Source organism: Anabrus simplex, chromosome X, assembly GCF_040414725.1.
Source record: "Anabrus simplex isolate iqAnaSimp1 chromosome X, ASM4041472v1, whole genome shotgun sequence".
NCBI classification, from domain to species: domain Eukaryota; kingdom Metazoa; phylum Arthropoda; class Insecta; order Orthoptera; family Tettigoniidae; genus Anabrus; species Anabrus simplex.
Genome location: NC_090279.1, coordinates 13330971 through 13353853, shown reverse-complemented (window position 1 = coordinate 13353853; position 22883 = coordinate 13330971).

The window sequence follows — 22883 nt, the reverse complement described above, 5'->3', positions numbered from 1 at the left end:
AAAGTCCCTCAAGGAAATCATTGACCAAATGCTGAGGTATGGTATCATTCGACCCTCCAAGTAGGCGTATTATTCACCCATTTTTCTGGTTCAGAAACCTCAAGGCGGCTTGATTAGAGGGCATTAAATCGTAAGATAATTCTATAATCAGCACCCCTTCCCGACTTGCATTCGTGTCTTTCTTGGTTTCGTAAGGCTATGTTCTTCACCATCTTAGATCTTAACCAAGCCTAAAACCAGATACCTCTGGTGGAAGAATCGAAATATCTGGCTGCTATCGCTAGTGAATTGAACCTGCATGAATACAACCGGGTGCCTTTCTGGCTCCCTACGGACGTGACTGTTCTTATATTTTCAAACGTAAGGCCATGTTCTTCACCATATTAGATTTTAACCAAACCTATAACCAGATACCTCTGGTGGAAGAATCGAAATATCTGACTGGTTTCGCTAGTGAATGAAACTTGTATGAATACAACGGGATGCCTTCCAGGCTCCCTGGGGACGTGGCGGTTTTTAATAGGCTGCTAGTTAGCATCTTCTCCAATATTAAATTTAATTATATGTACCATTATCTGGATGATGTTGTTTTTTCCGAGACCTTTGAAGAACACTTCGCTCGTCAAGAGAAAGCTCTAAACACTTGTGTAAAGCTGGATTGACGATCAAGTTGTCAAAGGTACCTTTTGCTAAACCATCCATGTCCTTCTTGGGCCATACTGTGTCACCTTCTGGAGTTTCGGTCGATCATTTCAGAACTCACGCAATCCGTAGATTCGAGCCTCCTAAAAATGCTAAAGGTGTTGCCAGATTCATCAGCATGGTGAATTCCTAATCGTTGCTAGTACGAAGGCACCCCTAAAAGGTGCCCAGTTTGAATTGGGGACATCACAGGAAGCTGCGTTTGAGGATCTGAAATCAGCTCTGTGTAACGCCCCGGTCTCGGCAATGCCAGATTTCTCCAAGAAGTTAACTTTACAGACAGACACCGCTTTATCTGCGGTGCGACGGTTCTTCTTCAGGAATATGAAATCGGAAAGCGCCCAACTAACAATGCGCCTGGAACATTGTCACATCAAGAGACCAAGTACTCTAGATATGAGTTGAAAAGACTGGCCGTCTGATTTGCCTTCGAAAAATTCCGCCTCTACCTTGAGCACGTTAAATTTTAATTGGAGACCGACGATCAGGCTCTGAGCTGGATTTTTCCTAGGCCAGGTTGTACCGGACGCATCACCTGTTGGGCGACTAGGGTTTCAGCTTTTCAGTTTGACGTGCTACACATTCGAGTGTCGGAGAACGAAGTCGCAGTGGCTTAAGCCGAATGTTTTCCGGCGATTCTAATTCTGTTGATCCGGAGGAAGGACGTTCCCCTTCTATTTTCAAACCAATTGCATAAGTGCACTTTTGACTAATGCCTCTTTGTTATTTGACGATATAGCCAAATGCCAGCGTGGAGACACGGTGCATGCTCCTATTATGGAAACCCTTTCTTCTGCGGAACATGTCGTCTCTTATGTTTTGAGGAATGGAGATCTGTGTGGCCCTTCGAGGCACGATCAGAAGACAAAAATTGTCGTTCCAGCAGTGCTAGTACCTATGATTTTGAAATATTACCATGAGATCGCATTAGGGGAAATCTATTCATCTATAAAACCAGAGAGAAGATAAGAGGGACGTTTATCTGGAAGAGCATGGATGGCGAGATTAGGGAACTGGTTAAGGCATGTAAGTCTTGTTTGATTAGCAAGCCCACGTTGTCAGCTAATTAAAGACTGTTGTCCTCACACCAAGCATCTCGCCCTATGGAGCGAATGTACATGGATTACGTCACACCCTTCCCCAATATAAAGGGAATGGGATTAAATTCATTCTTGTGTGTTGTGGGTGGTTTTACTCGGTTTTTATGGCTGTTTCCGACTAGGCTTGCCACTACTCAGTTTACTATTTCTTGTCTCAGTTCTGTTTTGTCGTCTTTTGGACCCTGTCAATATGTTGTTCCTGATAACGCTAAGCCGTTCCCCTGTAATTGATTTCGTATGTTCTGTTTCGATCTCTCTATCTCGCATGTCACGACGTCTGCGCACCACCCACAACCATCCCTAGCTGAGCGGGTTAATCATAATCCTCGACCTGCCCTTATTGCTTTTCACCACGAAGATCATTCCCAAAGGGACACTTCCTTACACTGGTTATCATTAGCATTTAACTCAGCCATTCATAAGTAGCACAAGTTTCTCCAATTTCTCTTATGTTTAAGTTTGTCCCAAATACTCATTTGTCAAATTCGTAGTCGACCAATGAGATTTTGCCACAGACAATAGATCCAGAGAATATCCGAGATTTATGGGGAAAAGCTAGAAATAATCTTAAGGCCTCTCACCGGAGAATAAAAATGAGGTATGACCGTGGACAAAGATCCACCAAGTAAAAAATTGGAGATCAGGTAATGGTTAAAAACTTTGTTTCCGCGGGCAAGCTTGCCCTCAGATTTCATTAACCCTGCATTAGGCTTGATTTCCTTACCCCTGTCAATGAAATGAAAAGATTTTTGAGCTACACCTGTGTCAAGTAAAACCTGTGTAAAGGCATTTGCTTCTTCAGTATATGCCACCAAGGGATGATGTTGATTTAATTATATTTCCTTCCTTAGCATCTTATTACTTTAAGTTTTATATAATCAACTTAGAATAAGGAGTCTTGCTGCCCCTGTTGGCTGTGAAATATTGTATTTAAGTAACATCATAACTTAAATTTCATTTTTTGTTTAAATCCTTTTTTTTAAACCTTCCCTTCAATGATCTCATTATTATTCTGCCACTAAGGACCCTGCCTCCAAACCTGTGTCAGAAACTCCGTACACTATTCCTCCAAAGTCGCCAACCGTACCTGCACCACATGTAACACTCTCTGTGAGTAAGTTACAGTTGCCCTAAAAATCAATACTACAGTGCCATATTTTCACCTGAGGCCACGTCGTGTCAATGAGCGAGAGATGCCGGCGCGGGGTATGGACCCGCCTCGTTCCGGCCGAGACTCCGTCCAAACTGACTCCTTTAGTAATATCATCCTCTGGAGTGGCTTTGATGCTGAACTCCAACCGCCCACTCTATATTTGGCCCGAACAATGCTACTTGCTACTTTGTGACCATCGCCTTGGTTGCTCCTCAAAATGTACGGGAGGATGATATCTGAGGGTACCTTGGGGGCCCGGGCGACCCCATCCTGACATCGTCATCGGCGGCCGCTCTTGCTGTCGACTCTGGGCGCAACACCCCGAACTTCTAGTACTTCGCAAACACTATCTAAACTACTTTGCTTCAACAACTAAACATGAAAGGCCTATCTATCAAGTGATACTCCAACTTATATATGTTTTATCAAAAATTATGTACGGCAAGATTCAAGATTTCAAAGCTGTTCATACCGTGGCAAAACCTTAGGGAGTGGCGGTCTGTACCGGGGGTGCACCTTCTCCGTGCAGTCAGACTGCTTGCCTTCTATAAGGATATCTATGTAATTGAACTTGAATTAATGTTATGCAATACACTTGGATTTTCATCTATTAGATGTCTCTACCATCGGCCTAATTGTCCTCTCCGCCGGGATTAAAGATAATTTGTGAATACTTTCTCTAGCCAAATAAATTTTGTTTTGGGGTGTGTACAAGCATCCAGCCTATCTGTAAAGAGTTCTGGAACTTCCCCTCCAGATACTATAAAAGCTGTGCGCTTTAAGGCTGTATTGTCATGGTCATGGCTCCAGTTTATTGTGTGCGCCGTATACTAAAGTGGCAGAGGACGCAGTCGGCGTTCAAAGGCCCAGCAACTCAAGGTAATGGCAGAATTTTCTTAAAATATGAAATGATTCAAAACTCTTTTATTTCATGTACATTACTAAACTCTGCTGTTTAAATGTAAAAAATTTCGCCAATATAAGTAATCTGTTTTATTCCCAACTGGGAAATACATAATGTAAGGGGACAAGAGTGATTACCTCTGTTGACTACCGTTCATCTCGGTATGGGGTGACTAAAGTTTCTTATCCTCTAAAATTATTAACAGATTTTGGTATTTAATGTTTATCATTTAGTCTCCCCGGCGCACAATACGCTTAGCCTCTGTATGTTGGGGCCATAAGCCCACTTAAGGTTTTAAGAGTTTTCTACAAGGAGCGCAGGTTTTTCGCCCTCATGGATTTTGTTTTCCCCCGATCTTTATCAACTTTTACCTTTTTACATCATAGCCATTTATTATGGGCACTCATCGCCCCTGTTTATGTTTCCGAAAAAAAATAGAGCGGAAGTGACTGTAAATACCTGATTTGAAGATTGCCATTGTATAACCTTCTACGCTATAAGAAAGTTATGCCTCTGAGTTTGGAGCTCAGACTCTTAGGCTATGGAAGTTAATGGAGCAAACCTTCTCTTATAAAATAGTATAACTGTTTCAGAGCTAATAATACTCATCCATCGTATATTATCATCCTGATAATTCTCTCTACTTTTGTACCTGATTTTGGACTTTATGTCGTTGTTGTTGGGACTAACGAGTTCATTTTTATATTGTTATTGCTTTTTTTAGATCTTCTATTTACCAAATTTTAAATAAGAGAACAAGAAGGAAGGAATACAATTTCAAACTTTTGGGCATTAAATTATGCTCTTGTCAATTCCTTGTCCATCCATTCAGCACAACATCTTCTTACACCTCTGTGATGCACGATATTTCCGGAATAATAATATTAGATGGTTCATGGTGTACGTTGCTGTTGTCACGTTCTTGTTCGTGAACCAAGGGCAACAGCTGAGTGGCCTAGTAAGTGGTCCTGAGTGTCGGGATACCAGTTGCTACGGAACAGGAGTGGGTCCTCAGAGATATTCTGTATAATGGCCCTTCATTCGCTCATGCGGCTAGGACTACACAATCCACCGGTGGTCCCTAACCCGTTAGAGGAAAAATGCTCACCAGGACTATGTGTAAGTACGGTGACATCCTGCTTCATGGATTTACCAAGTTCAGTACGTTTTAAGAAAGCCTCGGACCTATGGGACCTATGGTGACCCACTCTCACTTGACAGGCGAGGTTCTCCTTGGAAACAACTTAAAAAAAATGGAATTCGACGGGGAGCTACGGAAAAAAGAAAGTAGAACAGGCTGAGTCAGAAAAAGAGGATGCATCTGGATGTACTAGGTGTAAGTGAAGAAGAAATAACGAGGAAGAGACAGGAGATTATAAAGTATACTTGATTTGTGTTAAAAAGGTGAAAGTCAGAGTATCGGGTAGGACAGTTTATCAGGAATACTATTGTACGCAGCGTAGTTTCTGTTAGACACGTAAATGAGCGAACGTTGTGGGTAGATTAGGCAGTTGGAGGAATTAGGACGAGAATTGTCTCAATTTATTCACCATGTGAGGGTGGAGATGAGGATGAAGTTGACAAGTTTTATGCAACATTGAGTGACATCGCAGTCAGGGTCAACAGCAAAGATAGGATAGTGCTGATGGGCGATACCAATGCGAGAGTTGGAAAGAGAACTGAAGTATTCGAAGGGGCGATTGGTAAATATGGGGAAGACATGGAAGCTAATGGGAAAGGGAAGCGTTTGCGGGACTTCTATGCTGGTATGTGTTTAGCAGTTACGACTACATTCTTCAAGCATAAGGCTACTCACCGCTACACGTGGAATGCTAGGGGTACCAGTTTCATAAAGTAGACTATATATTAACCGACTTCAAATTCAGGAAGTCAGTTAGGAATGTACGAGTTTGTAGGTGACTTTTCTGTTATACAGAGCACTGTCTGATCTGTAGTAAGTACGAGTATCTCAATGGCCTAGGACAGAGAAAGTGAAATCTGTCTGCAAAGGGATAAGTGTAGAAAATCTCCAGGACGAGGAATTTAGACAGAAGTAGGCCTACATGGATATTATTAGTGACAAGTTTCGAACAGCGGACAGTAAGCAGGCTACTGGTATAGAAAGAGAATACCGGTATGTGGTATACAGGGATGCTGTAGTAGAAACAACAAGGGAATGACTAGGAACGACTGTGTGTAAAGATAGGCAAAGGCGAACATCTTGGTGGAATGATGAGGTGACAGCAGCTTCTAAAAGTAAAAAAGAAGACTTATCAGAAATGGCTCCAAGCAAGGGCCAATGCAGACATTGAATTGTACGCAGAAGAATGAAACAGAGCGAAAGAAATAGTCGTTGAATCCAAAATGAAGTCGTGGGAAGATTTTGGTAATCACCTAGAAAGGCTATTTAAAGCATCAGAGAAACCTTTCTGGGCAGAAATACATAATCTTGGGAAACGAAGGAAAAAGGAAATGAGCAGTGTTTTGGTTAATTCAGGTGAACTCATAATAGATCCCAGGGAACCACAGGACAGGTGAAGGGAATATTTTGAAAATCGTCTCAACGTAAAAGGAAATCTTCCTGGTGGTGTCGCGAACAACCAAGCTCATGGGGAGGAAGAAAATGATGTGGTGAAATTACGCTTGAGGAAGTGGAAAGGATGGTAAATAAACTCCATTGTCCTAAAGCAGCAGGGATAGGCGAAATTAGACCTGATGTAGTGAAGTATAGCGGCAAGGCAGGGATGAAATTGCTTCATAGAATACCGGTAGTACCTAAGATTAGAACCGAGTGTTGGTGAGGTACCTTCAGTTTGGACACATGCATTAATTGCACCTATCTATAAGCAAGGGAACAGGAAGAATTGCAACAACTATCGAGGTAACTTATTGATTACTATACCAGGCAAAATTTTTCACTGGCATCTTGGAAGGGAGGGTGTGATCAATTGTTGAGAGGAAGTTGGATGAAAACCAGTGTGGTTACAGACCACAGAGGAGCTGTCAGGATCCGACTTTCAGTACGGTATGCGCCTGGTAATTGAAAAATGTTACGAGATGAATAGACAGTTGTGCTTATGTTTCGTAGATCTAGCGAAAGTATACGAGAGGGTAACGTGGGAAAAGATGTTCACCATACTGAGTGGCTATCGAATTAAGGGTAGATTATTAGAATCAATCAAAGGCATTTATGATAACAACTGGGCAGCAGTGAGAATTGATGGTAGAATGAGTTCTTGGTTCTGGATGCTTACAGGGGTTAGACAAGGCTGTAATCTTTCTCATTAGCTCTTCGTAATTTACGTGTATCATCTGCTGAAAGGTATAAATTGGCAGGGAGAGATTCAGGCAGGTGGAAATGTAGTAAGCAGCCTGGCCTCTACTAACGTCTTCGTCTTAATGGCAGATTGCGCCGAAACCCTGCAGTCTAAAGTGTTGGAACTTGAAAATATGTGCAATGAGTATGGTATGACAATTAGCCTCTCCACGTCTAAATTAATGTCAGTAGGTAAGAAAGTGAACAGAATTGAATGTCAGATTGGTGATACAAAGCTGGAAGAGGTAGATAATTTTAAGTTTTTTTTTGTTCCCCCAGGATGGTAATATAGTAAGTGAGATTGAATCAAGGTGTAGTAAAGTTAATGCAGTGAGCTGGCTGTTGCGATCAACAGTGTTCTGTAAAAAGGAAGTTAGCTCCTGGACGAATCTGTCTTTACATCGGTGTGTTTCCAGACCATCTTTGCCTTACGAGAGCGAAAGTTGGGTGGACTCAGGATATCTTATTTATAAGTTAGAAGTACCTACAAGACATGAAAGTAGCGAGAATTATTGATTTTACAAACAGGTGGGAACAATGGCAGGAGAGTACACGGAACAAGCAGATAACGGCTAATTTAGGAATGAACTCGATGGATGAAACTGTACGCGTAAATCGTCTTTGGTGGAGGGGACATGTGCGACGAATGGAGCAGGATAGGTTACCTAGGAGAATAATAGTCGCTATTATGGAGGGTAAGAGGAGTAGAGGGAGATCAAGATGATAGTGGTTTTACTCAGTTTCTAACGATTTAAAGATAAGAGGTATAGAATTAAATGAGGTCACGGCACTAGTTGCAAATAGAGGATTGTCGCGACGTATAATAAATTCACAGAGGCTTGCAGACTGAACGCTGGAATGCATAACGGACTATAATGAAAATGCATGTATATATGTACAAAAGCCGGACGATTTTATTTCCCCTAGTGTACGAAGAATTGGATCGTAAAATTCAGTCATTTGATCCCTCCTTCCATGGCATAACACTCGTTAAGACTTTTGGACCTGCTTTGGTATTCCCTTTTTCACCCGGAGAGGTTCCTTCTCTCTTACATATCCTCCTTGAGCCAGACTTAGCGGGACATTGCACCCAGTGTCGCATACTGCAATTGTAGACATTACGAATATGTTAAACTACAACTCTCCCCACAGTTGTGTATTTTGGTATACTGCATATGAGTGTTACACTGTGATTTATTACAAGTATTGGAACTGGGTGATATAACAAGCCCATTCACATTTCAAGCAGATTCAGAAGCAGAAGAAGTGTCGCATACTCTGCAGTGGTCATTAGTAATACATCCTTTCCTAAATTCAGCCTGATCTACTGACTGTTGCAAATCAAATTTGTTCTTCAAGAGTTTGTTGTAGGTGATTTATCAACATTCAAATATCCGGTTTTGTTTCGAAGTGGCTGATATGGTGTTATATAAGGCGCGTAGTAGCCAATTCTACAGCTTATTCCGTTTTACGGATTTTCTTCTTTGAGGAATTGTGATTTGTATCATTCTACACTGTGTTCACAACCAGTAACATATTGTCGGTAAGTTCAGTCATATACTTTTGCTAAATATATAGATCTCAGTTGAGAATATTACAAGTTAATATTAATCTTTCTCAGTTTCAGCATTCTCCTAATTTTTACTATTTAATTTTATTAATTTTCTTAAATTTTGTTTTTAATTAAGCATTTAAAATGAATACGCATATATCTAGCTTGCTTTTTAAAAAACTCCCAGCCTGTGCGTTGCAAGTACCTGCAAGATGTGTGTAGCAGCAATATATCTCAATTTAGTGAAATGACGATCTTTTTCTGAAGAGCTACGCAGATGAGGATTGCGGATGGTAGTTTCAGAAAGAAATTCAGTATGTAGTGTGTAATTTTAATTGTTGTTTTCTTTACACTACAGGTTGCGACATATGGCAGTAGGGTTCCAAATCTTGAAATGTTTCCATTTAGGATATCTGTATCTTGTTATATCAGTGTTGTTATGGAGATTGTTCAGTATGACATCATTATCCCACAGCAGCTACATCCGATTTTTATTCGTGATGATGTAGGTAACAGTTGGCTGCCTCTCTGATTTATTGGTGTGTAGAAGATTATCAGGGGCGAGTGGCGGTGAGTTTGCATGGTGTCGAATCCTAGGATCTGCAGCCCTGGAAAACGTTTCCGTGTTCCCCATTTTATCATTAATTAACCTTAATTAAAGCTGCTGCGTACCTAATCTAATCCCTTTCCCTTGGAGTTGTTAGTGCAACATTAAACTGCTAGCAGGAATGGAAGAACAATCCTCAGGAATACATTCTGGCTGTGGAAGCTGTAAAAGTAGTTGCTTGAAAGTAAAGCTAATAACATATTAATAGAATAACCTGTGATGGCCAGAACAAGTAAACACAGCACATTTCAGTAGTGTCCCCTACATTGAAATATACAAAATACTATTGAGCATAGTTTCCTGAATAGATATGTGTTTAGATAGAAATCTGTTCCCCGGCAATGTGTAAGAATCGACTCAATTAGCCACAGTAACAAAGTTTATATATTACCTGTAGGAGAAATTGTAGTATTCATTGTTAGTGCAGTATGTTTACATTTAAAGTGAAGTAACACAAAGTGACTAAAAAACACTGCTATTGGGTGAAATGAATTCCCTGAGGCACTACTCGAGGTATTCAACATAGACAATTTTTGTACCACCTGGGGAACAATAAACAGTTGTTGGATACAAGGATAATGTCCAGATAGAGGAGAAGACTAATGCTAAAGAGTATTCAAATTTACATATGATAACAATGACATTTACAATAAGATACAAAAGTTGAAAAGTAGAAAAGCGGCTAGGATTGATAAGATTTCTGGGGATATACTAAAGACAATGGGATGGGATAGAGTACCATATCTGAAGTACTTATTTGATTATTGTTTGCTTGAAGGAGCTATACCAAATGAATGGACAGTTGCTATAGTAGCCCCTGTGTATAAAGGAAAGGGTGATAGACATAAAGCTGAAAATTACAGGCCATTAAGTTTGACATGCGTTGTATGTATGCTATGGGAAGACATTCTTTCTGATTATATTAGACATGTTTGTGAAATTAATAACTGGTTCGATAGAAGGCAGTTCGGTTTTAGGAAAGATTATTCTACTGAAGCTCACCTTGTAGGATTCCAGCAAGATATAGCAGATATCTTGGATTCAGGTCATATGGACTGTATTGTGATTGACCTGTCTAAAGCATTTGATAGGGTGGATCATGGGAAACTACTGGCAAAAATGAGTGCAATTGAACTAGACAACAGAATGGCTGAATTGGTTGCTATATTTCTAGAAAATAGATCTCAGAGAAGCTTTACCTGATCCTGTAATAATTAAGAGTAGAATTCCTCAATTCGGTGTTATTGGACCTTAATGTTTTCTTGTATATAAATGATATGAGTAATCAAGTGGAATCAGAGGTAAGGCTTTTTGTGGATGATGTTATTCTGTATAGAGTAATAAATAAGTTACAAGATTGTGAGCAACTGCAAAGTGACGTCGATAATGTTGTGAGATGGACAGCAGGCAATGGTATGTTGATAAACGGGGTTAAAAGTCAGGTTGTAAGTTTCACAAATAGGAAAAGTCCTCTCAATTGTAATTACTGCATTGATGGGGTGAAAGTTCCTTTTAGGGATCATTGTAAGTATCCAGGTGTTAATGTAGGGAAAGATCTTCATTGGGGTAATCACATAAATGCGATTGTAAATAAAGGGTACAGTTCTCTGCACATGGTTATGAGGGTGTTTAGGGGTTGTAGTAAGGATATAAAGAAGAGAGCATATAATTCTCTGGTAAGACCCCAACTAGAGTATGGTTCCAGTGTATGGGACCCTCACCAGCATTATCTGATTCATGGAATGAAAATCCACAGGAAAGCAGCTCATCGATTTGTTCTGGTTGATTTCCGGCAAAAGAGTAGCGTTACTAAAATGTTGCAAAGTTTGGGCTGGGAAGAATTGAGAGAAAGAAGACGAGCTGCTCGGCTAAGTGGTATGTCACTTAGTTTACAAAAGGAGTATATTTATTACACCACATATGCAATACAATTAATACTATTGTAACGTGTTGGCGGGGTAAGTAAGTAAATAAATGCATACAGCACCTGGTAGCAACCTATTTCTAAGATTTATTAACTAAGCACTATAATTACAGATTTACACACACACACACACACACACACACACACACACACACACACACACACACACGATAGCCGAGCTTACAAGTTACACAAGTACACTTACGGTTCGCGCGCTCTCTCTCTTAGTTTCTCTTAGGGTCCATCTACAATGACACACACACACACGCACAGAGTCATCGATTATTTACAGTACACTCTCTCAGCCACTCAGTCACACTCGTTAGCGCTGTCACGGTCGTCAGCCTCGCAGGTCGGGATAGTATCCGCTGTTCACTCAACCCGTTGAACTCCGCAGTCTTCACACGTCGTCTCCTAGTGTTCCCTTCTTCGCCGCTCCAGAACACTCCAGGTTCTCCTCCAGCAGCCAGTCTCAAGGGACACACACACACACACGATATCAGGAAGACAGGAACGAGTCGTCGGCTCCGACCGACAGATACTCGATCAGGCTGCACTCTGTCAGGTTATCACTTATTGCTCTCCAGCGAACTCAGCCTCGCTCCCACTCACTCACTCACTAACTAACTGTCACTCTCCAATTCTCACTGACTAACTGACTGTAGGCAAGTAACTGCTCTTTTATACCTGCGCCAGCCCTTCTGGAATAGTCCGGATGTTCGATGGATCGAGGAACCTCGCGAAATAGAAGACTCCAGATTAATCTTCCTGTCGTTTCCGTAGTTCGCTGCGGCGCGACCACGGATAGAAGTGAGATGGGCCGACCCAGCGCTTGAGTGTTGCTCGCGGATTGGCGCGCTCGAGCGTAAAGGGGAAGGGGCGATGGGTGACGCCCCGGGGCGAAGCGAGTTAGCATGGCGGCCTCTACAACCATTACATTGCCCCCTCCACGTTTCGCTGCAATACAGTTTGTTCGGTTGACCACCACCTTCCCATGGGGGATCCGCTGGGTCCGGTCGACGGTGTCCTCGTTCCCGTTGGTAACGATCAGCAAGTCCTCGCGTGGCAGCCGGATCTTTGGTGGTTTTCTTTTCGTCCACATCCGCGTCTATTTTCAGGGCTTGAGCGCCTTCGTAGTTCTCTAGTGCGATGCCGGGGACTGGTTTGCTCGTCCCAGATATAGGCCTGCTGGATTTCCTCTTCTTCCGGGGTGCGGAATTTGGTGTTCGTGCCGACACGCAGCTTCGTGCCGGAACAAGTGTCCTAGTCAGGTGGCATCCTCGTTCGTTGGTCATCGGTTCGTCTTCCATTGGTGCTCCCTCTCCTTGTAGGGGTCCCTCCAGCCGTGCCGTTGCAGTCGCTGCCGCTGTCTCGTGGGCCATCATCAGAGCCTCTTCCTAGTTCTGTTTCTTGCCGATCGTCCTCCCTGGACGGATCTCAGCGCCACGTAGTTTCTCACAGGCGTCAGCCGCCTCGAGCTTGGTGTCACCTCGCGATAACTCTTCCACAGTCACGTCGCCTGGTCGCTCGATCTCGGCGTCGATTATCCGGGGCGTTATATCTGTGCGCTAAGTCCTCTCCTGCGACTGGACTCGGTAGGTGGCTCTCTGTTGGTGGACCCCGCAGCGTACGTCGAGCAATCCCATAACCTCCTCGTAGGTCGAACTTGGCTGGGGGCTGCGTTGTACACGTGGCCCGGCGATCGGATATTCGGCACTCTTCTTGGACGTCCGGTCTTGAACTGGGTCCGGCATGTTCTCTTGGAAGTAATCCCGTCGTCCCGTAGGTTTTCCAACTTCACGATGCTGGAGCCGCCGTCGCTGCTAGCAGGATTCATTCGCGTCTCCACAGCCATCGTTTCCGCACGCAGGGCACTCACTTCCACCTCTGGGCCTCGAACTCCGGACTCCACAACCGCGAGCATCTCTTCGGATCCCTTTTCGTCCAGTTCGTTCTCATCCCGCACATCGTCAACGTCGGCCTCGGTTTCGAGAGAGCACACTTCGTCCTCACTCTTCCGTTCACTCAAATCGGTTTTCAGCTGGTCTGGGTTTGACCTCCGCTCAGATCTCAGTTCACTAATGAGTTCACCATAACCAGATAAAATTTTATTTTCAAGTTCACCAAACTTGCTTAGAAAAATCTGAAGCTGTTCGGAATTCATTTCTGCCGGCTAGAAAATAAGCTACCAGGTACTCGATTCTGACACCAGTTTTTACGTAAGAGTTTATCCACTAGTGTATCACACTTGTCCATTCCACTTCTGACGCCACTTGTAACGTTTTGGCGGGGTAACTAAGTAAATAAATGCTTACAGCACCTGGTAGCAACCTATTTCTAAGATTTATTAACTAAGCACTATAATTACAGATTTACACACACACACAGACGATAGCCGAGCTTACAAGTTACACAAGTACACATACGGTTCGCGCGCTCTCTCTCTTAGTTTCTCTTAGGTTCCACCTACAATGACACACACACACGCACAGAGTCATCGATTATTTACAGTACACTCTCTCAACCACACAGTCACACTCGTTAGTGCTGTCACGGTCGTCAGCCTCGCAGGTCGGGATAGTATCCGCTGTTCACTCAACCCGTTGAACTCCGCAGTCTTCACACGTCGTCTCCTAGCGTTCCCTTCTTCGCCGCTCCAGAACACTCCAGGTTCTCCTCCAGCAGCCAGTCTGAAGGGACACACACACACACGATATCAGGAAGACAGGAACGAGTCGTCGGCTCCGACAGACAGATACTCGATCAGGCTGCACTCTGTCAGGCTATTACTGACTGCTCTCCAGCGAACTCAATCTCGCTCCCACTCACTCACTAACTAACTGTCACTCCCCAATTCTCACTGACTAACTGACTGTAGGCAAGTAACTGCTCTTTTATACCAGCGCCAGCCCTTCTGGAATAGTCCGGATGTTCGATGGATCGAGGAACCTCGCGAACTAGAAGACTCCAGATTAATCTTCCAGTCGTTTCCGTAGTTCGCTGCGGCGCGACCACGGATAGAAGTGAGAAGGGCTGGCCCAGCGCTAGAGTGTTGCTCGCGGATTGGCGCGCTCGAGCGTAAAGGGGGTGGGGCGATGGGTGACGCCCCGGCCGTAGCGAGTTAGCATGGCGGACTCTACAACCATTACACTATGTTATGTGGTTAAATAAACAGAAATTCATAATTTTAAGGTGACATGTTTCGCCTTCTTTTATTGGGCATCTTCAGCCTTATTTAATCTTAAAACAAACATTATTTAGAGGACATTGACATTTATGATTTATAAAAATTGAACTGTGTTTTCTTAAGGTTAAACAAACTAAGGAATATTAGTTATAAAATATGATGTTGAGACATGGCATATACAACATATGTTAAAATCATCGTAAACAATTTTGAAATCTTTGCCCAAAAGAAAATCTGTTTCATATAAAATTCTAAAAACAACTCTAGTCTGGCACTGAAGTGGATCTTCTTCGTAAGAAAATTCGAGCATATGTTAGCTTGAGGCAGTTGTCAATACAAGTCTTCAATAGACTAGATTGGTTGAAACGTTGAGGTTGGATTTTGTATCATTTTGTGAACAGTAGCCTAAGAATATTGGCCAGGAGGAAAGGCGAATGTTTTAAATTACCTTATTAAGTTCGTTGATCCATAAATTATCGTAATATAACCAATGCAAAAAATATGTTGATATGCTGGTTGATGCTGCTTTTGAGACGAGTATATCTGGTATTTGACAGGTATGTTTGAAATTGTCGTGAAAGTGTAGTCCCTCTAGAAGATGTAGAGAATCGTGGAAAAGGATGTGGTTATACTGTAATGAAACAAACAAAAAGAAAGGCGTGTATGACGGTGTGTGTTTTAATTGTATGTTAATATCCAAGAGTTATGTATTATGTGAAACGGGTACTTACTCATTCGCCGTAACTATGTACATCTTTGTGTATTAGCAGCGTTGTTCTGTCTGGAGTTCCTACTCATCGTGTTGTATCGATGTGGTAGAGGAGGATCGGAATGTTGAGGGGAAGGTAAAACACACACCGTGTTACACGTCTTTCTTGTTTGTTTCATTACAGTATATGCACATCCTTTTCCACGATGGTCTACATCTTCTAAAGGGAATACACTTTCACGAGAAATTCAAACATACCTGTCAAATACCAGATATACTTGTTTCAAAAGCAGCTTCAACCAGCACAACAACATCTTTCCTTGCATTGGTTATATTACTATATATTACGATAATTTATGGATCAATCAACTTAATAAGATAATTTGAAGCATTCGCCTCTTCTCCTGGTCAATATTCTTTAGCTCCTCTTCGCAAAAATAAACAAAATCCAGCCTCAACGTTTCAACCAGCTACTCAATTGAAGACTTGTATTGACAATTGCCTCAAGCTAACATACGCTCGAATTTTCTTACGAAGATCCACTTCAGTTCCAGACAAGAGTTGTTTTTAGAATTTTATATGACACAAATTTGCTTTTGGACAAAGATTTTAAAATTGTTTACAATGATTTTAACATGTGCTGTATATGTCATGTCTCAACATCATACATTGTACCTACTATTCCTTAGTGTTTTTAACCTTAAGACATCACAGTTCAAATTTTCGAAAACATAAATATTATTGTCCTCTAAATAATGTTCGTTTTAAGATTAAATAAGGCTGATGATGCCAAATACGGGAAGGGCGAAACATGTCCCCTTAAAATTTTGAACATCTATGTTTATTTAACCACATAACGTGGTATTAATTGTATTGGATTGACGGGGTAATAAATATACTCCTTTTGTAAACTAAGTGTGCTTGCTGTTTTCAATATGGAACCAAAATGAGAGTGATGGTTTGTAACAAGTGGTACGTTCGGAGCTGTTAGCGGGGAGATGGAATGGAATGACATTAGTAGACGAATAGGTTTGAGTGGCATCTTTAAAAGTAGGAAAGGTCACAATATGAAGATAAAGTTGGAATTCAAGAGTACAGACTGGGGCAAATATTCATTTATAGGAAGGGGAGTTAGGGATTGGAATAACTTACCAAGGGAGATGTTCAACATATTTCCAGTTTCTTTGAAATCATTTAAGAAAAGATTAGTAAAACAACAGATAGGGAATCTGCCACCTGGGTGACTGCCCTAAATGCAGATCAGTATTGATTGATTGAAACTGCTAAACATTTAAACCAATTGTTTGACATGGAACTCCCTACAAGGGCGCTCTGGTAAACACCACTCGGTTGTGTCATTAGACATGACATGGACACTTAAGTAATTGTTGATGGCATTGCTCAATGCAATGAGCTGATAGGACAATTGTATAAATTTTTGTCTTCATATCAGTAGAATTTTCTTCATTTTCCATTTCCAGTCTTTTGCATTGAAATGTGAATCAAGTACCTCCTCAGTTTTTCTCTACCACTCCCTTCCTTCCTCGAATATTTTTTCTACATTTACTCCATTCTTCTCTGTACTCTCCTTTCCATATCCTTTCACCCTTTTCTGGGCATTCCCCGATGTCTTTCTCTTATGACTTTCTCTGTAAATACTTACTTTGGTACTCTATCGTCTTCCATTCTCATCATGTGTCCATACCATTTTAGCTTACGGGACTCTATCTTGCCTTTCAGTTCAGGGAATCCAATCCTCTCCCTGATGTCTATGTTTCTGACTTTATCCCTTCTTGCCCTCCCTATTATTTCTCTTAAGGAATTTCATCTTGGCCTCTTGCATTCTGCTTTCATCATGTTTTATTGTTGTCCATGTGCCTGATGCATATGTCAGAATTGTTATGTAATACATTGGGTGCAGAATTTTCTCATATATCTTTCGGACGTCCCAGGTACAGACTATACATCTCACACATTAGTAAAACTCATTGGCTTGTTCAATTCTCTTTCCAATTCCTTAATTTATTTTCCCATCTTCTGCAATTATTCTCCCCAAATACTTGAAGCTTTTTCCACAACTTCTAATGGTCTTCCATTTACTTCAATATTCCCACTTCCTTCTCTATTACCTCTCGACACCACTACTATCATACACTTTTCCATACTTATTTTCATTCCATATTCCTCTATCTCCTAATTCCATACAGTGTCTTGTTCTTGTGCTTCCATTTCATCTTCTCCGCATATTACTGTGTCATCTGCAGAGATGCCTTCTTGGTTCCCATTGTTTGTATACTTTTGTGGATTTCTTCCATGACTGTAGTGAAGATTGGAAGGGATAAAACACATCCTTTTTGAAGTCCTTTTTCTACTTTGAACCAGATAGTTTGTCCCATCGCAGTATTCATACTACTTACTCACTTGTCTTTCATGGCTTTTATAATTGGTCCTCCTCTCCCTGCCCTTTTTTTATCAATGCATCGGAGATCACGTGCCATGGTACACTAACACATGCCTTGTAAATATTGATAAATATCATAACTGAATCCAGCCTAAATTTCCATCTGTTTTCCATCACGTTCGTTAGGTTCACAGATTGAAAAAAATTTAAATTATGTTTACACTGAATATGGAGTACGACACCATATGGAAGTGAAACACGGATGCCGAAAACACAGAGTTGAATCCTTTGAATGGCCATGATATCAGAAGTTCTTGATTATCAGATTGATAGAAAATGTCCCAAATAAAGAAATAGTGAATCAGCTGGATGAGGGGAGAATGTTTTGAGAGAATTTGATCCTGAGAAGGAAAATTTTGATAGAACAAATCTCAAAGAGTTGTCATCTTGTTCAGTTAGTTTTGAAGCTAATTGCAAAGGATATAAATTGTAGGAAGGGAGTCTCCGTGGCTCAGACGGCAGCACGTTGGCCTCTCACCGCTGGATACCGTGGTTCAAATCCCGGTCACTCCATGTGAGATTTGTGCCGGACAAATCGGAGGCGGGACAGGTTTTTCTCCGGGTACTCCGGTTTTCCCTGTCATCTTTCATTCCAGCAACACACTCCATTCTCATTTCATAGCAATTATCAGTCATTAATAAATCACTTTGGGAGTGGCGACCCTATCATACTAATAGCCTTTATCTTCTTCATTCATTCCATCCCTGACCTGGTCAATGACCGGAAAACAAGTTATAGGTTTTCATAAATTGTGGGAAGATTTCAAGATATGGACCTAGGTGATCAGAGTGATATGCAAACGAAATAGTCACTGAATTTTCAAGAAGTTTTGTGCATTTCGATCACAAGCGATGCGCATTGGATTTTTAATAAGAAAGGTCATCTTGTTGCGGTTTCAGTTCCATATAAAACTGTATGATATATGGTGTCATATAATACTAGGGGTCCTTTGACTATGATCTTGATATTGACAGATATGTTAACTTATATTTCCTATTTAAGTGATCACTGTTTTAGAAGTCATGTAAAACTAGACGCCTTTAGCTATGATCGAAGTATCAGTCATAGAAAACTTGAGGTCCTTTGCTATGATCACAATATCAAGAGGCATATCAAATTTTGAGTTCTTCATTATGATCATAATATGATGATCATGTAAAATTACAAGCTTGTTGCTTAGTCTGTTGACAAACAACATAAGTAGCAATAACATCAACAAGGTAATATATTTTTCTGGCTTATGTTTCAGTGTAAGGTCATTGGAAGTAATCAACGATCCCAGTACCTTCTACTTCAGTTGCAGTATGAAATGGACCTGGAAATAAAGATCAAAGAGGAACCAGCCGGGCTTGAAGGAACAACAAATGCATCACTTGTAAGTCTCATTCCAGATAACATTATAGAAACTTACTCTTAGCAGTTCAATAAGTTTGACAGAGGTATAATTTACTATGTGCTTCCCCAATATTAACACCAGCAGTCACCATTTGCTGCATGGACATCTAAGTGTAGTATGACTCTGTTTTGTTTCTTTGTCTTGGAATACACCACAACATGCTACACAAAGCTGCCAACTCTTAGGAACTTAAGGTTGTGGTTGGATTAGTCTGTACTTTTTACTGTCAGTATCTAAATAACTTTCCTGTAGGGAATGCACCTCTTCTATTTTCCCCCTCCGATTATAATAGAGGATGGTTGGCCCATTGTATTGATTTTAAAACTAATATTCTCCAACAGTACTGCACCACCATTAGCACCACATGTTAAAAATGATTACTCCTACCATAATTAGTGTAGAAGAAGTTATATCACAAATCATTCGTTAGTGTTTTTGAGACGATACGCCAGTCTGCTAAACAAAAAGTCAACACAGGTGTGATTATTCTGGGTTACCCTCACATCCACAATGTGCTGGAAGATATTATGTGTGTTGAAGAAAGAGCAGATTTGCCTATGACATGTGAGGGATAAAATAGCTCAAAATCTGAATATACTTATCTCAAAATAAGTATTTTGCTCAGGCGTTGAATTCATTCAAAAAGGCTGAGTAGTGATTAGCTCATTTTATTCCTCAAATGCAGGTCAACCTATGTTATATAGAGAACCATGTCTAAGGGCTCTAGAATGCGGGATTTCTGAGAAGAATTTCTTAAGGCTCTTAAGGCACATTAAACAGAGTTTTTCTTTCCTCTTTTTTGTTATTTCCCTGTCCTTTTTGTTCATCCTTTTCATCCATTCCTTAGTTTAGCTACTGTTCTCTTCTATATTGAATGCGTTAAGTTGGTATATTGTAGAATTTGATACTTTAATTCACTTTTAGTAGTAGGTTAACTTATATTAAAACATGAGCTTTCATTCACAGTCCCTTCCCCCCCTTTACTGTTGACAAGGTTTTATGAATCCAAGTGAAAAATTTAAATGTTTTGTCGTAGATCATAAGAGATCTTCTGAAACTGCAGATATACACTCCAACACTGCTGATTCTCCACTGACGGTGTTCTCATCCCCTCAGCTCCTCACAGAACACTACATAACATGCTTATAGTAGTAAAATATTTCATTTCTAGTTGCTTTTCCTTAGGGCTACATCACATATTTTGCTGGTATATGACTGTGATAAGTCTGCTTCATTCATGTTTATTTTTTAACATTTTAAACTTAGAAGCATTGATATATGCTGTTTGAAACAGAACTGTCTTAATGGTTTATGTAGCCCCTGTGATCTTAGCAAAACCAGAGTAGAGAATATGATTCCATTATTTCAAGGTATTTTAATCTGTCTATAAATAAACTGTATGCTGAGAACAAAAAATTATTTAGAACAGTTGTAACGCTTCTAATTAGTTCACACAACTTTTATGATTTGATTGATATGATTGTACATATGAAAACAGTTCATACAATCTAGTGTTTATGCCTATCGCTGCTTCCTTCCAAATTCTGTGTGAGATGGCCCAATTCCATCCCTGGTATTATATCTTCTGATATGGCTTGAAAATATTTTGCATTTTATATTTTGTTCTCCATCTCATCCTTTCTCTGACATAAGGAGTGAGCAAGATTAGTAACACCATTCTCAGTACAGCCCTTGGTTATAACAGTTCTCTGCTGGTAGAAATCATCCTTAAACATCAGTGAAATTCTGAAAGTAACTGTAATACTGGAAATCAATGAATTAACATACTCATTTGTTAGTGACAGTATTTGTAGATGTGTGTTATGAGCATACCTAATATATCTTATTTTCCACAGGAAAATTTTGAACACGTATCACAAGTGATAGCTCTGAAAGAAGAAGTTAAATCAGAGTTAACAGAGCCAGGGTCATCGCAGGAAAACTCTCGTGAGGTAATGTACGTAATTTGATAAGCCATCATCAGGAAATGGAAATGGGTAGAAAATTGCTCAACAGATACCAGGGTTTGATCCTTCATTTCAGGGCAAATGATTGATAGTCCTACAGAAAATGTACTTTTTTATGAGATTGACTGTTTACTTACCTAGTTTTCACTTTTCCTTCAAGTTGTTCCACAATCTTGCGTTATGATTTGTGCAGCAGTTAGGATTATTCCAAAGACCTCTATTCTATGTTATTTGGGATCTGGTATCATTCCTACTAATACTTTTGAATTTGTAAATAGTTTTGAACACAAAGTAGCTAAAAGACACATTGTTTTGTTACTATTACAGGATATTTTACTAGTTGATTCCAAATGAAACAACTTTGTTATCTTATTGATTATATTAATTATTGATTTCTAGATAATTTGTTCATACAAGTTGTAGGTTATATGCCTGTTTACTGTCAGCATTCGCTTGTATACCACACACATTGCAGCCATCTCTTGGGAAGTGAAAAATATTGTTATTCTCCCTAATGTGGTCTGTGGTGTTACTAGTCCATTTTGACTTATAATATTTGTACCAGGAAGTACACCTCAACCCCGCACATTTAATAGAAGTGCCTTAAGGAACTCTATCTATTGAACAAAACTTGAAACTGCTAATTCATAAAGTAGTAATCAGAAGATGTCACTACTGAATAACAGAGTAATATTTTATTTTAAAGTTACTTAAACTGACTGGATTTCTTTGTTTTGTTTTGGTGTATATCTAGAAGTTTGAACTTTTCTCCATAGATGTCCGTACAAAAAACTGAAGTCATGCACTCTGGTGCAACGTGTAATAATTAATGATTTAAAGAAGTCTTGTGTTTATAAGTTTTCTCATCTAAATTGACTTTCATGTATTTTGATAGTTCATGGTTTGCAACACTTCCTTCTCATCCTGCCAGCTTTGGAGTCTGGCCACACACAAATTTTCTGTATTTATTTTTTGGCCAATCATAAGCTTCTTGTATGTACTTGAGTATCCATTAAATTGAGAGGGTGTGGTCGGATTTAGTCCGATGCCTTCTCGAATCCTCCCCTCGGGTATAAATGCCGCGGCTTTCTCTAGTTACCTCGTCTAAACTCGTCAAATTTCTGAGTGTGTGTGTTAATAGAGGAGGCGGTGTGCCTAATTGTTCGGCAGGAAGTACATCAGCCCAGTTAAAAGCCATCAGTTTTCTATCTCTGTATCTATTTCCTCAAACTCACCCAAGGGGTAGGTTCTTATATTTAACTATGTAATCATCTGTTTTCTATAACGTAAACTTTCTTTCTGCTAATGTAAAATTTCATACAGACTTAAACTGTAAATCGGTTAATAGAGAATTCTTTACCATCTCGAATTCTCCTTCAATTTATCTTGAGGTGGCTACGATTTTGTAACTTTTTTTCCTCCTGTAAATCACTCATTAACTTCTTTTTCTATTCACCTCAGTAGTGTGGGATTCCCTAGCCTCTGCATCATCGGGCCACAAGCCCAAGTAGTGTATTAAATCTTGGTTTTAAAGGAGCGCAAGTGTACGGCTCCATACATTTTGAGTTTGGGCCAGTATTTTATCCTGTTCTTCTTTTCCACAAAGGCCCAGTAGTATGGGTAATAGATACCCCTGTGTAAAGGAATTGTAAATTGTACATTGTGCCTTAAGAGGCAAGAAATTGTAAGGTTTGAGCATAGCCTCCTTGGTTGAATTTAAAGAGCATGTAAACTCTTTCGTGATATTGGTGTAATATTGAGGGGGCCTTCGGAAGGCTGTACGTGTAACCTTTGGAGCAAGGTGCTCTTGAACTGTGTCTTGGGAGATATCTCTCGTTATCTAAACAAACACAACATTTGTGAAGTTGTAAACTTTTAAATTGGAGATGGAAGCTGAAAACTTG